Source organism: Cyanistes caeruleus, chromosome 10 (assembly GCF_971803275.1).
Source record: "Cyanistes caeruleus chromosome 10, bCyaCae1.hap1.1, whole genome shotgun sequence".
NCBI classification, from domain to species: Eukaryota; Metazoa; Chordata; class Aves; order Passeriformes; family Paridae; genus Cyanistes; species Cyanistes caeruleus.
In genome coordinates, this window is record NC_141710.1 from 7,570,511 (window position 1) to 7,582,543 (window position 12,033).

General features: G+C 41.2%; 1 long non-coding RNA gene across 3 annotated transcripts; it reads right to left on the minus strand.

The window, feature by feature from the left end:
- Nucleotides 1-2,302: 2,302 nt before the first annotated feature.
- LOC147651274 (uncharacterized) lies at nucleotides 2,303-11,384 on the minus strand. Of its 3 annotated transcripts, none has more exons than XR_015274448.1 (4): nucleotides 11,187-11,384; nucleotides 10,646-10,705; nucleotides 10,060-10,178; nucleotides 2,303-5,317 (listed from the first exon to the last, which is right to left on the minus strand). It is a non-coding gene; the product is annotated as an uncharacterized LOC147651274 (long non-coding RNA). The 3 variants fall into 3 exon arrangements; XR_015274447.1 differs by having other exon boundaries at nucleotides 10,646-10,737; nucleotides 11,187-11,267; XR_015274446.1 differs by lacking the exon at nucleotides 10,646-10,705 and having other exon boundaries at nucleotides 10,992-11,272.
- Between the last annotated feature and the right edge of the window lie 649 nt (nucleotides 11,385-12,033).

The window sequence follows — 12,033 nt, forward strand, 5'->3', positions numbered from 1 at the left end:
CTCTGGAGCTGCCCCAGGTCAGTGCACCATGAACAGCTCATTGTCAGCGCTGTGAGTGGAGCAGGAGCCGGTAATCTGCTGAGATTACAGGTGAGGGGGCAGCCCTGACACCTTAAAATAACAAGGTGGGTGTTGTCTTTAGCTCCCAGCTCTTCACAAACACTACCCTGCATTCATAAATTGGACCCTCAAACCCAGGTTTTCTTTGAGGTCTAAAAGCTGAGTTATTGGCACTCCTTGGGGGAACGGGCTACTAAACTTTTGTGTCAGAGCAACCCAGAGTGTTTCGTGTGCTGTTTTCAGAGCAGCTAGTTTGTCTAATGAATGAGATGTGACCTGAGTTCCTAGGCTCAGGAGAAAGCTGAGGGAGGATTTCTCCATCCCTCTGAAGCCTTAACCCTGCCCAGGCTATTGCACATCAGTGTGTAACAAACACCCAGCCACAGCAATCCATCACCAAACCTTCTGCAAAGCATTAGGAGCCAAAAGCAAGGGAAAAGGCAGGATGACTCCATTTTGAATTCCAAGAATTTTTAAAGAAAATAAAGGTTGACACATGAAGCTTTTGCCAGCATAACAGTGTCTGCTGGGGTTCCAAGTGTCTGTGCTGAGGAAAGCCTCATGCAAACACAATGTAAGATGTCCCCAGGGCTATGGCTTGTTTCAATTCCAGAGTTATACACAAAATAAACTGGCAAATGCACTTTTTTGCTGGTATAAGGAAAGTCCAGACTGTGTCTGTTTGCCTGTGCAGGCATGTCAGTATTGCTACAAAACATTGAAGGTGTTTGAAACTATTTTCAAATACCACAGTGTGAACCTTTGCCACAGCTAGGTCATTGCAGGAACTGAATGAGGACTCAGATTAAAGAAAAAAAACAGGTTCTCAGTTGCAAACTGCAAATGCTTTGTCACTTATTTGCATACATAAATGTATAGGAGAACATGTGGGTGCCACCCTAATATAAATGTTTCTTATAAGCTATAATAACATCATGATTTTCATATGTAATGCCCCATGCATGAGTACTGAAGAGTTTCTCCACAAATTCCCAGGCCTTCCCCTGCCAGCAGAGCAGGGCTCTTTCCTTCTCATGCAAATTCTGCACAAAAAAGGGTGTGAGCAGAGCAGGGAGCTGCAGCAGAAAGATTCCCCAGGCCAAACTGCAGCTCCATGAACATCTGTGACAAGCCTGGCTTTATGCCTGCAAAGTCATCCTCTTTGCTGTTCAGCTGGAGACACGCACTCTGGAATGCAGGACCTGCTCTTGGTTCTCTCTCTGGAGCTATTACAATTGACAAGGATGGAGAGTTCAGAGAATTCACGGATAATTCAAATGAGGGAAGTCATCAGATGTGGGAAAAGGCTTATTTTTCTAGTAGAACAGAGACAAAGCAGGCTTTAAAAATTCAGAGTCATGTAAGCTTTTAGAAGAGAAAGGAGAGAGCCAAAGCTGGCATTACTGCTGCCTCAGGTATTGTGCTTCTCTCTAATTACCAGAGAAATTGTTGTAATCAAATACCATCAGTCACATTTATGCATTAGATATTTCTAAAGGAGTGAGATACCCCCTCCTTTCCGGACAGTATAAAAATCAGATTGTATCTTCACGATAGCAGAAACGTCTAAGATCTCTCCCAAACAGCAGATGCACGACTAAAACCTAACAAAATAATTTATTAAAACCAAGCTCCATCAAAAGTGTAGCATGCAGAGCCAAGAGTGATCAGCACTTCAAAAAGCCATAAGCAATATTGCATCTGCTCAGAAAGTACCTCAGATTCACTCGAGGTTCACGTTAGAGATTTTACTGTGGCTAATGGTTTTCGGATTTAGCAAGCTGCGTTCTGGTATGGAGCTGAAAAAGAAACAAATCACATCACTGTGGGAGCTACTCTGAAACCAAATCCTTTGAGTATTGACCATCATTTGAACTCTCTCACCACGTAGTTCTCCAGCAAGTAGCCTTTGTTGCTAAAGTCACAGTTAAATAATGTTCCTATTTGTCATTTACACTTCATAGATACAGAGGAATATAGATAAAATCTTTTAGTACTGTATGGCACCCAACCACCATTCACTGGCAGTAATTAAATCCTGCTGTAAAAGTGCTACAAATATTTCCCAAAAGCAGGAACAGATGTTTTTTTGCAACCAAGCAATGACGAAAATCTAACAAGCTCCATAAACCAAAGGCATGGGCACTTCAGAGGAATCTTCTCCTATGATTTTGCTACCATGCTGTCTCAATTTGCCAGCAATATTACAGAGATAAAACATGACCATGTTCTAGTATTATTATTCTTGTCTTTAGTAACACAATAAGTGTCAAGGGAACTGTGGAGTAAAAAAAATAATAATCGTAATAATGAGGCACAACGCTTACAAATTTACAGTTCTATTTCCAAACCATAATAAATTAGCACAATCCCTGAGACTTAGTTACGATTCACAAATCACATCCTCATGCGGCTTTTATAAACTATGATTGTCTAATTAATATTGCTACTTATAAGCATCTCCTGGTTATTCAGTACCCTTTTTTTTTTTTTTTGTAGGTATTGAAATTCAATTACAGCACACGAATTGCTCTAAGCAGGGCCCAAGCTGTGAGACAACCTGTTTGAGGGGGGCACATTTTGCATTTTCCTGGATTGGGTGTGCTGCAAAGACAACCTTAACCTTTCCTTCAGAATGCCTCACTAAGGCAGCCTGAAGAATTGCTTTGCAATGGAGCAGAGCTCCTCTGCAGCTCCAGAGTGTGGATATTCACACAGCTGTCCTGATGGGCTGTCAGTGGGGTGAGATGGAGGGGGCTGTTTGATCTGCAAGGACATAAATTGATGGCAGAGATGTTGTGTTCTACCAAGAGCCACGGCAGCGACTGGAGAGCAAGATCCTCAATGGAGCTGGCTTTAATGCAGTGAAATGCAGTTTAAACTAAAAGGGAGAATACAGAGACTGGATTTCTAAGAATGCTCGCCCCACCCCAGCCGGGGCAATATTTTTAAAGAAACAGCTTAGATCGGAGATAGACACCTGTAAAAACAAAGGCTTCTGCTTGGTGTCAAGAATTTATGAAAACTGGGCCACTTGGACTAAATGTCTTAACAGTGGCTAAGCTGCCTACAGAACCTGACACATAAATTACCCAGAAAATATAGTGCCTGCATAGGTTCTTTACTGAAAAGCATGATGACACCAGCTACCACTTATTTAAACCAGTGCATTTCATTATGTCAGGGCAATTGCCACCCTGGTACATATCTTATTAGTGCTTATTTATTATCAGTGTTAAGGAGGTTAACTGCGCTGTTATTTCCTCTGCTACTGGGCTTTATTGCATGTCTGAGGCACAGAGTTCTCACCAAGCTCCGGCAGCAGAAGGAAATAACAGAGGCTGTGGCTTAAAAACAAATATCCTCTAAAGACTCTAGCAATCAGGTGAGGAAAAACAAAGCAAATTTCTTCTGAGGAGTATCAAGAGAGGAAACCTAGAGCACCCACTCTGATGGGACCTAGATGAATAATCTACAAAGGTCATTTATCTGAGAAATCAAATTTTTTGCTTTCTGTTGCAAGGTGTCTGTGATCTTCACTTGCTTGGCAAGTTGCCAGTATTCTTCAATGTAATATTATGGGTTGATTTCTATCAGCTGCCCTGGAAAGTCATTTCTCATTGCACAGACAACATTAATTAGTTGCTGCCTGGTCAGAAAAGTTACCTTGTACTAGTGCTGATCATTTCATGACCTCAAAAGCTCTTCCACCACTGATACTCACAGGCAATAGGAACATTCACATGTTTAAAAAGCTTCCCCATGGCACCTTCAAGCAATTGCCAATGTGATTACAAGGGAAAGTGATATCAATAGGAGGCCATCTTTCAGAAGAAAATTGACAGAAAATAGTGATGCACTAATGTTAGCATTTTTGCATTATCCATCCACTTAACGGGAGCTCTGGTACAAGAAATCAGTATAACAATTGAGCTACCTGCACACAAGTGAAGATGCATTAAATAGACCAAAAACATTTGGAAAATAAGAAGAACGACTACAGTGTTAATAAAGCAGCAAACCAACAGCTGCAATTTTCTTTGCATTTCCAAACAGTTCATGACAAGTGCTACATTTTAAATTCCTTTGCATATTGTCGAAACTAGATTAAACCACGTAGATTTTTTTTTTCAAAAATACAGTTTTGAACAGATAGCACAGCCTCATCCTTTGACAAAATAAACCCCATGTTTATTACACAAAATGATGCTTTACCCTGTCACACTCTGAAGCAATTCAGGTAAGCAGGCTCATGTGCACACAACCAGAAATCCCCTCCCCAGGAACAGGAGCTCCTGCAATGTGTGAGAGAAGTCAAGCCTGGTGTTTCTTAAGGGAGAGAAATAACCCAGTTCTGAACAGGAAAAAGCTTTGCTGGTGTTATGAGACGGAGATCTTGCAGATTTCTGTGTTTGTGTGACCCACAAACGGGGAGGAGCCCCCTCAGTGGCTGCATGTGGCTCCTGCCTACACAGACAATTTCATTTACAGTGAGCCTGGGATGCCCAAGGTGCATCTCAGCCAGCAGTTTGATACAATGACTGCTTTAGCTGTTGACTTTTACCTAACACAACACTTGGGAATGTATTATTGGATTTACTACCACACACTCAGAAAAGAGTTTTTAGCTTCACCCCTCTCAGCTCGGTTCCCTCAAATACATGAAAACATACATCCATGGATACATTTTGTATGCAGGTCTGTAAAACAGCTCTTCACTTTCAGCAGTGAGCACATCAAATCCTAGGAGGAATAAGAGCAGGAGCAGGTCTCTCCAGCCTGAGGGAGAGGTACCACTGCTGGGAAAGACCCAGTGCAGGGGAGGGAGACGGGCAGATCCAGAGGTGTTTGGGGCCCTGTGTCCCTCCACAGCAGTCCATGGATCCTCTCAGCAAAACCAGCTGAGAGAAGGGAAGGAAAGCACCCCCTTCACCTTCAGGCACCCAAGCACTTTGCTGAACCATTTGACCCCTAGCTCTCTGTGTTGTTTTGCTGTAGAGCTGCCCTTGCATCAGTGGGTTCAGCCTCAGGAGCACACATTTGCCCTCCAAGAAGGTTTTTCTTCCTTTTCCTCCATAAATCCCCTGTTGCACTTCGCTTTCCCTTGCCTTGATACAGCTCTCAGCAGGGCTCTGCATTTGTGCCTTCTTCCTCTGCCCTTTTCCATTGGCATCTGCAGGGCTGGTGGACTCAACCTTTCATCCACAGCCAGGTCACCACCTGTGCTGAAGACATCACTGCTGCTTTTCTCTTTCATCTGCATAAACCAGAGGAGATAGAGATGAAAAAATATTGCACAGATCATTTGGGCAATCCCTCCAGGAGAGATAAGATTGCTCTCGATTGCAGGTTTATTGGCTCTTTAATTAATACCTATAGGATCAATTTTCAAGAATCCCCCACAGCCTCACTTGGGATGTTATTTGAAAGGCTAAAGGCAGTTCAGAATATTTTTCTTAATATTCAAATTAGGTTTTTTCCTTTTTATGTTCATTCTACTGCCCCTAATTATATCGTAGCTTCTATGGTGTGACTGAATCCTTGCTTTTCTTCTGTATACATCAATTACATTATTTTGCATTAATTTGTTACTTAGCTGCTATCCTGCTAAGCATGTAATTTTACCAGAACACCTTATGTTTACCTCCATACAGAAGTCCTTCCAGACCAATTTATTTCCCTGCAATCAGTATTTTCTGGGCCACTGATATCTTTACAAGACACCCCAAACACAAGTACATGGGGGTGCACACAGAGTAACTGAGGCCCCAGGATATCACTGTCAAAGGCTGAGGGCTGCTAGTCTGGAGAAAAACCCACAGCATTAAAACCCCAAGGAGTTAAAACAAGACCCAGTCTCTGGTTTATTTGCTCCAGGACATGTTCCAATCAATGCAGCCCCAAACTGTGCTAGCCTTTCTTCCGGTTATATCACATTGCAGATCAAAGCTAATTTTATGGAAGCAATCAATCCCAAGTCTTTTTACTACATCATTTCTTGTTATATCCCTGCCAATTTGGAGCATGCTGTAGAAAGGTTTTGTTCTCATATATCTTAGTTTGCATTTTCCCATAGTATATTACATTTTATTTTCAGCTCAAGAGTTACATCTACCTGTGGAAATAACAGCTTTATCTTGATAAATCAGATTTTGACCATAGACAAAAGTGGCTGAATAATGCAAAACCACTCAGGAAATAAAGAAATCTCATAAGAATATCAGACAAACACCAAGATGCTCCATGGATATGAGTATCTGTGATACCTCTGCTTTCTACAATTACTATGGAAATTTAGTTTTATAATCTTCTCTCAATGCTTGGGAAAGCAAATCTTAGCTTTCTATACATGATCATTCCCACAGGAATGTGATTAGGAGGGTTATGTTCATCTATTAAGAAGCAAAAAAATACCATACACTCTGTGGCAACCTGTGCCACAGACCCTTGCAGAGCAGTTGGAAGTCAATTCCTTTGACTGCAGGACTGATTTTGGAGTGAACAAACATGATAGAGACTGCTAGGTATGGCAGTGGTTAACTAAAGTGTGAGCAAAATTAATGAAACATTTAATCAAATCATTTTAAAATACGAATGACATTTAAAAATCATCAGAGGCTGTATATAAACACTGTGGAAAGCAAAAAAGTACATAGGAAATATATTTTTCCTGTAGTTTTGCATATTTGATTTTGTGGGAGGTTTAGCTGGGCTGCACAGAGCTGAGCAACAGCCAAGTGAGAAAACTTGGGCAGTATGAAAGGGTAAGACTGGGGTACAATAATTTGGTCTACTTGGTTTGGATGAGAAGCACAAGGTGAAAGAGATGAGGGGAAAATCCTACTGAAAGTCTGGTCAGGGAGCCCCAGAGGGAGATTCCTTAGCACAGGGGTGGTGCCTGCTGCCTTCACTCCAGGGAGAACAGGGATGCTCAGCAGCTTGGGTCAGATCCCTGGCATTGCAGGAGTCTGGCAATTCTCTCCCTTTGACTTTGCCACCTGCCTGGGATTATTGGAGCAGGACTGGACCCACCCTGGGTGAAGACAGCTCAAACTTTTATCTAAATACAGGGCCCAGGTTTCCAGGTTTTTTTTTCTTTTCAGGGTACCTGTACCTCTACAAGCTGGTGGGCTTCATGGGCTGCCTGCTGCAGACAGCTGCTGTAACAGCATGTTACATTTCTGCATGCAACAGAAATCCTGTTCCATGGCAAAAGCCACCCGCCAATCCCCCACCCCCAAACAGTCCGGAACAGTGCAACAGAAAAACAAATTTGGAAGCAAATTGCTCTGCTGGCTTCAAGGCTTTTCTTACAGCAGAAGCAGCCCAGCTGTGTCCCAACCCCCAGCCTGTGGACAGTGTGATCATGTTACCATTTTTCTCCTTCCCTCTTCAAAATGGACACTGGATACAGAGAATGTGCCTCCCAAGCCATTATGGATACTATGTGCTGTAATGGAATACTATTCCTGCAACATCTCAGAGGGGACACCAGATATCCCTTGCTTGCCATTCTTAGGTGACCATTGTTAAATAATGTATAGACAAATGGGTGGGTTACCACACAACAGGGAAAATACCTTTTTCTGTGACTTCCAGGGTTGCCCCAGTGAAATGCTCATAAACTTTTTTTATTCAGGTACCTTTAGAAGAGTCTGAACTCTCCTGTCTAGAAAAGAATGCACCAGTGTCCTCTGGAATAGAAGCTCCCAAACTGGGGTAATACAGTCTTTAATGGACTTGTGCCTGCATTTGAGCTGTACCCTACAATTTTGAGTCTTGCCAGCCTCACAGGAACACTCTGCATTGCCATACTGGTGATTCCAGGTCTGATTCGCATTTCCCCTTCCCCAAGCCAGATGAAGGTGCCAAATCTGCTTAGAGATAAGAATCAAAACCACATTCTCAGCTCATTCAGCCTTCAAAGACCAGTGTACCCCAGTGTGAGGCCAAGTTGGCAGGGGCTGTAGGAAAAGGCCTGGCAGGATGAGGAACACCCTGCTCATAACAATCCAGACTCTGCCTGTTGCTGCAGCACAAAGAACAGCCCAGGAAGACTGAAGCAGCTCTCATTTCACACCGTGCCTTGCTCTGTGCAATCCAGGGCTGAGGAAATCATTGTTTGGGAGCCCAGCTGATAGCACACAGATTAATCACTTGGGCGTGCAAGAAAATAAATAGGTGCATAAATGCTATAGCTATGCTGTGCATTTCCCAGTGCAGACTTCCCTCACTTTTATGCTGACAAGCTCCTGATTTTTTTTTTTTTAATTATGAACTGAAATCCCTTTTGCTATCAGTTATAAATATAACAAGCAGTCTGCTGTTTAACTTCAAATTCCATATCACTCATGCAAGTTGTAACTTTAGTCAGCTTAGTATCTCTGAAATGAAATATTTGCCGGCAGGAAAATGAAAGGTTATCTCATATTAAATAAACACATAGTGATATGACTTGTTAGTGAAAATTCCAGCCAGATGACTAGTGTTAATCTTGTAATACCATTAAACAAATCTACAGTCAGGAAGAGCTTCTCAGCCTATTCCAAGCAGTAAAAATGCAGGAGAGATATCCTTGCCATTAAAGAACAGGTTTGTGGTCCTGAAGATCTGACTTCTGTTCCTGACTTTGTCACATACTGGCTGGGTGACCTTTAATCAAATAACTAGTTCTCTGTGAGTCTCAATTCCTACTTTGTAAACTGGAAATAACAAAACATTCCCTTTTTTTCTAAATAGATGAGGGTTTCTTTGGTAGACAAAGCGTAACTGGCATGTTAAATGACACAAGGGGAGCCTCAAAGGAAGACTGAGATCTTCCAAAATCTTATCAGAACTAACCTATAAAAATATAGGTAAGGAAATTATCACTGTTTCCATCTGGGGTGGAGGGATGTTTAGTTCTGGAAGTTACTAAGCTGCTAAATGACCCTTTTCTCATTTGATGCATTCCCAAATGTCTCAGCCTGACCCATCCATTCAGCTGCTGTGGTGTTTCCTTCTGCCCTGCTCTGACAATCAGCCTTCCTTCTCCTTTCCCTGCCCTCCCCTCAGTTCCTTTGCCTCTGTCTCCTTCACTCTATTCTCAAGATTGTCAAGGCTACAAGAGGTGCACATTTGAGAACCTCTGACACACTCAAGTCATGAAAAGAGGATGTCTGCCTTCTGCAGAGAAGCAGATAATCTATCATTTTTCTTAGGACAGCAGTTGTATAAGAACTTGCTTTAACACACCTTGTCAGCTCCTGGGATCAACAAATCTGCGTGAGGGAAATTCTGTTACCAAAAATATCTTCAAAAATCTGACTGGCATCCTTTTTCTTTTTTTTTTTTTTTTTTAATTTAAGGAGGAGGAACAGAAAACCTAGCCAAACCCTTTGCTTACTTGACAGACATGCTGAAGGAAAGAAAAACGTCTCCAGAAATAAAGTTCTGTTGAAAGGCAGTACAACACCTCACAGCTCCAGAGAGTGGCAATAGGCAACATGCAGGAAAACAAGCTTGTCTTGAATTCATGAATTGACAAACTGGTTTTCTTATAATAATTATGAATCATCATAAACTTTAAACTTCTAACTCATTATATGTTATTAGCTGCTTATGCAGCTTTTTCTTGTCTTTTGTCTCTTGGGAGAAATGGAAGGTGCTTCAGAGTTTCCTTGGAATCTCTGCCTTATGGTGGATTTCTCCAGTGCTCTTCCCAGGAGCATCTGCTTACCATCTCAAACAGGGCTATTCCTCTAATTTAGAAGAGTGTTAACAGTTCTGTTAATCTGTCTATGCTGAAGGAAAAAATAAACTGTGTCTAAATAGCAACTGCACACACTGATAAGGAAGTTTTTATAGCAGAAATATGCTTTCATATCTATTATTCTATTCTGAGCTTTTGAGGGCAGGGAAAACTACGGCTCTGTTATTGTCTTGAAATAGGAAATATAATATTTACTAAGCAAAGGTAAGCCTTCCTGGGACTACATACTGTTAATCATCAAACCTCACCCTTTTTCCAGAGAAGCAATGTCACAGAAGAGTTTAGGTTCTGTTTTAGTGACAGCAAGGCACAGTCAGGGTCAGGAGGCCTCCCAGGCCCTCAGCAACATCCATGGCCTAAGCACCACCTAAGTCAGGAAAGGGTACAAGCACAAGTAAACAAAAGCCATTATTTTTACTACAAGTGAATGTATTTTCTTTAGAGGGTAACTACTTACAAGCAGAAGGTTAGAGAATAACTGCTTATAAGCTGAAGGTTAGAGTCTGTAATTTTTGCATTTTAAAAAAACTTGTCACAACAGGTATGCTCACAAAAAAACATTTCCTGCCAGTGAAGTCAAGCAAATAAAGAAATATTTTCCAGTAATTTCAGAGAGTACAAGCTAGTCCTAAGACCCAGGTGTTAAATAAGTTTAAGCATCTAACTCCAAAAGGGTTGAAATTCGAGTGAGGTTCCTAAAATACAGAGGCACCCACTGGAAAGGGTTCACAGATCTAGAGAGATATGTTCCTGATGAGAGAAACCAGTCAGGTTCTTTCACTACCAATATTGCCTTGTCATGTTTTGATAACATTAGTTGTGCTTGGTGCAAACCTGGTTGGAAGTCTCTTGTAGGATTCTGAAAGAAGTTCATCAGCTCATTTTCTTTGGACCCTGATTGAAAGAATACAACTCTCGCAAACTGCCTATTTAAAAAAAAGTTATAAAACCTAATTACAAGCGTTTATCCTGTTCTGTTAAAATGAGCAGCAGCATAAAGTTCTCAACCTACCAACCAAACAACAAAATAAAACCCCACAAAATCTCCCTAGTTCCTGAAGGCCATTTTGCAAAATAGCACATGAAAATGTAAATAATTATTTGGAGTAGCGAATAAAAAATTTTAAATTACAATTGGGGCAGTGTTGTCTGGGCCAATGGCATGAACATGGCCACCTACCTACAAGGATCAAGGAATGAAAACGTGTTTTAAAGGCCCCATAGCAGGTAATTTCTATTACATCAAGATGAAGATCAATCTCTTTCATATTGTACCCATTATCAAATAGTCCATAACAGCAAAAAGATTAGCTTCAAGAAAGTGTTACTTGTTTAAAAGTGCTAACACAATTAGTGAAACACTTTTATTTCAAACCTGTAAGTATTTATCTGAATCTAAATCTATCCCTGGGACAAGGTAGCTCCAATGGTGAGCAGTGACATGTGAAAGCCAGGTGAAACAGGGAGGAAACGAAGCTCCTTTATCTCATTATCAGGGTGTGCTTCAGCTGTATCCTGTCACAGCCTTGCCCACCTGTACCAACACTTCTAAAAGTGATTCCTAAAAGTCCTCATGTGCTCTGGCTCTCTGTTCCTTTTAAATGCAGATGTGAGCTAATGGAAGGGCTGCACATTTCTGAATCAAACTCAGGGAACATATTACTTGCCCATTCAGTCAATTTGAATGCTTTTATTCTTTTTCTTAACATCCTTTATTTTGTTGTGTGTATTTTTTTTTTTTTTAATTTAAACAACATGGGTTTTTTCCACACTCTGTAAAAAGAGGAAGGGGGAAAAGAGCTAATTATATCTGAACTGAAGTGTAACCATGGCCCTATTAAATAGGTAGCAGTTATGGGCTATTGATTGCAGTTCACAGGAAAAGCTTGTCATGTAGTGTCAAGAGGTTAATGTAATTACAAGAGTGGGCAGCAGGATCAGCTGTGTCCTCCAATAGGCGAATAACTAAAAGCTGCTTTAGAGACACATAATGTTGTCAAAGCATAAATAATTCATCCCAGCATTCGAGAAGAAATTACTGCTCTGTTCCAGCGTATTATTCAGCCATTAAAATCCTGCCCTTGTAAAGTCTTTTGATGTAGTCATATTTTCAGTTCTAAGAGCAGTTTTGGAGCATTCAGCTTTTATTAAGCCTTATATTGTGCAGTTTTCAAAGTAGTAAAAAGGATATGAAATAGACTTACAATTTGTTTAATAACTGC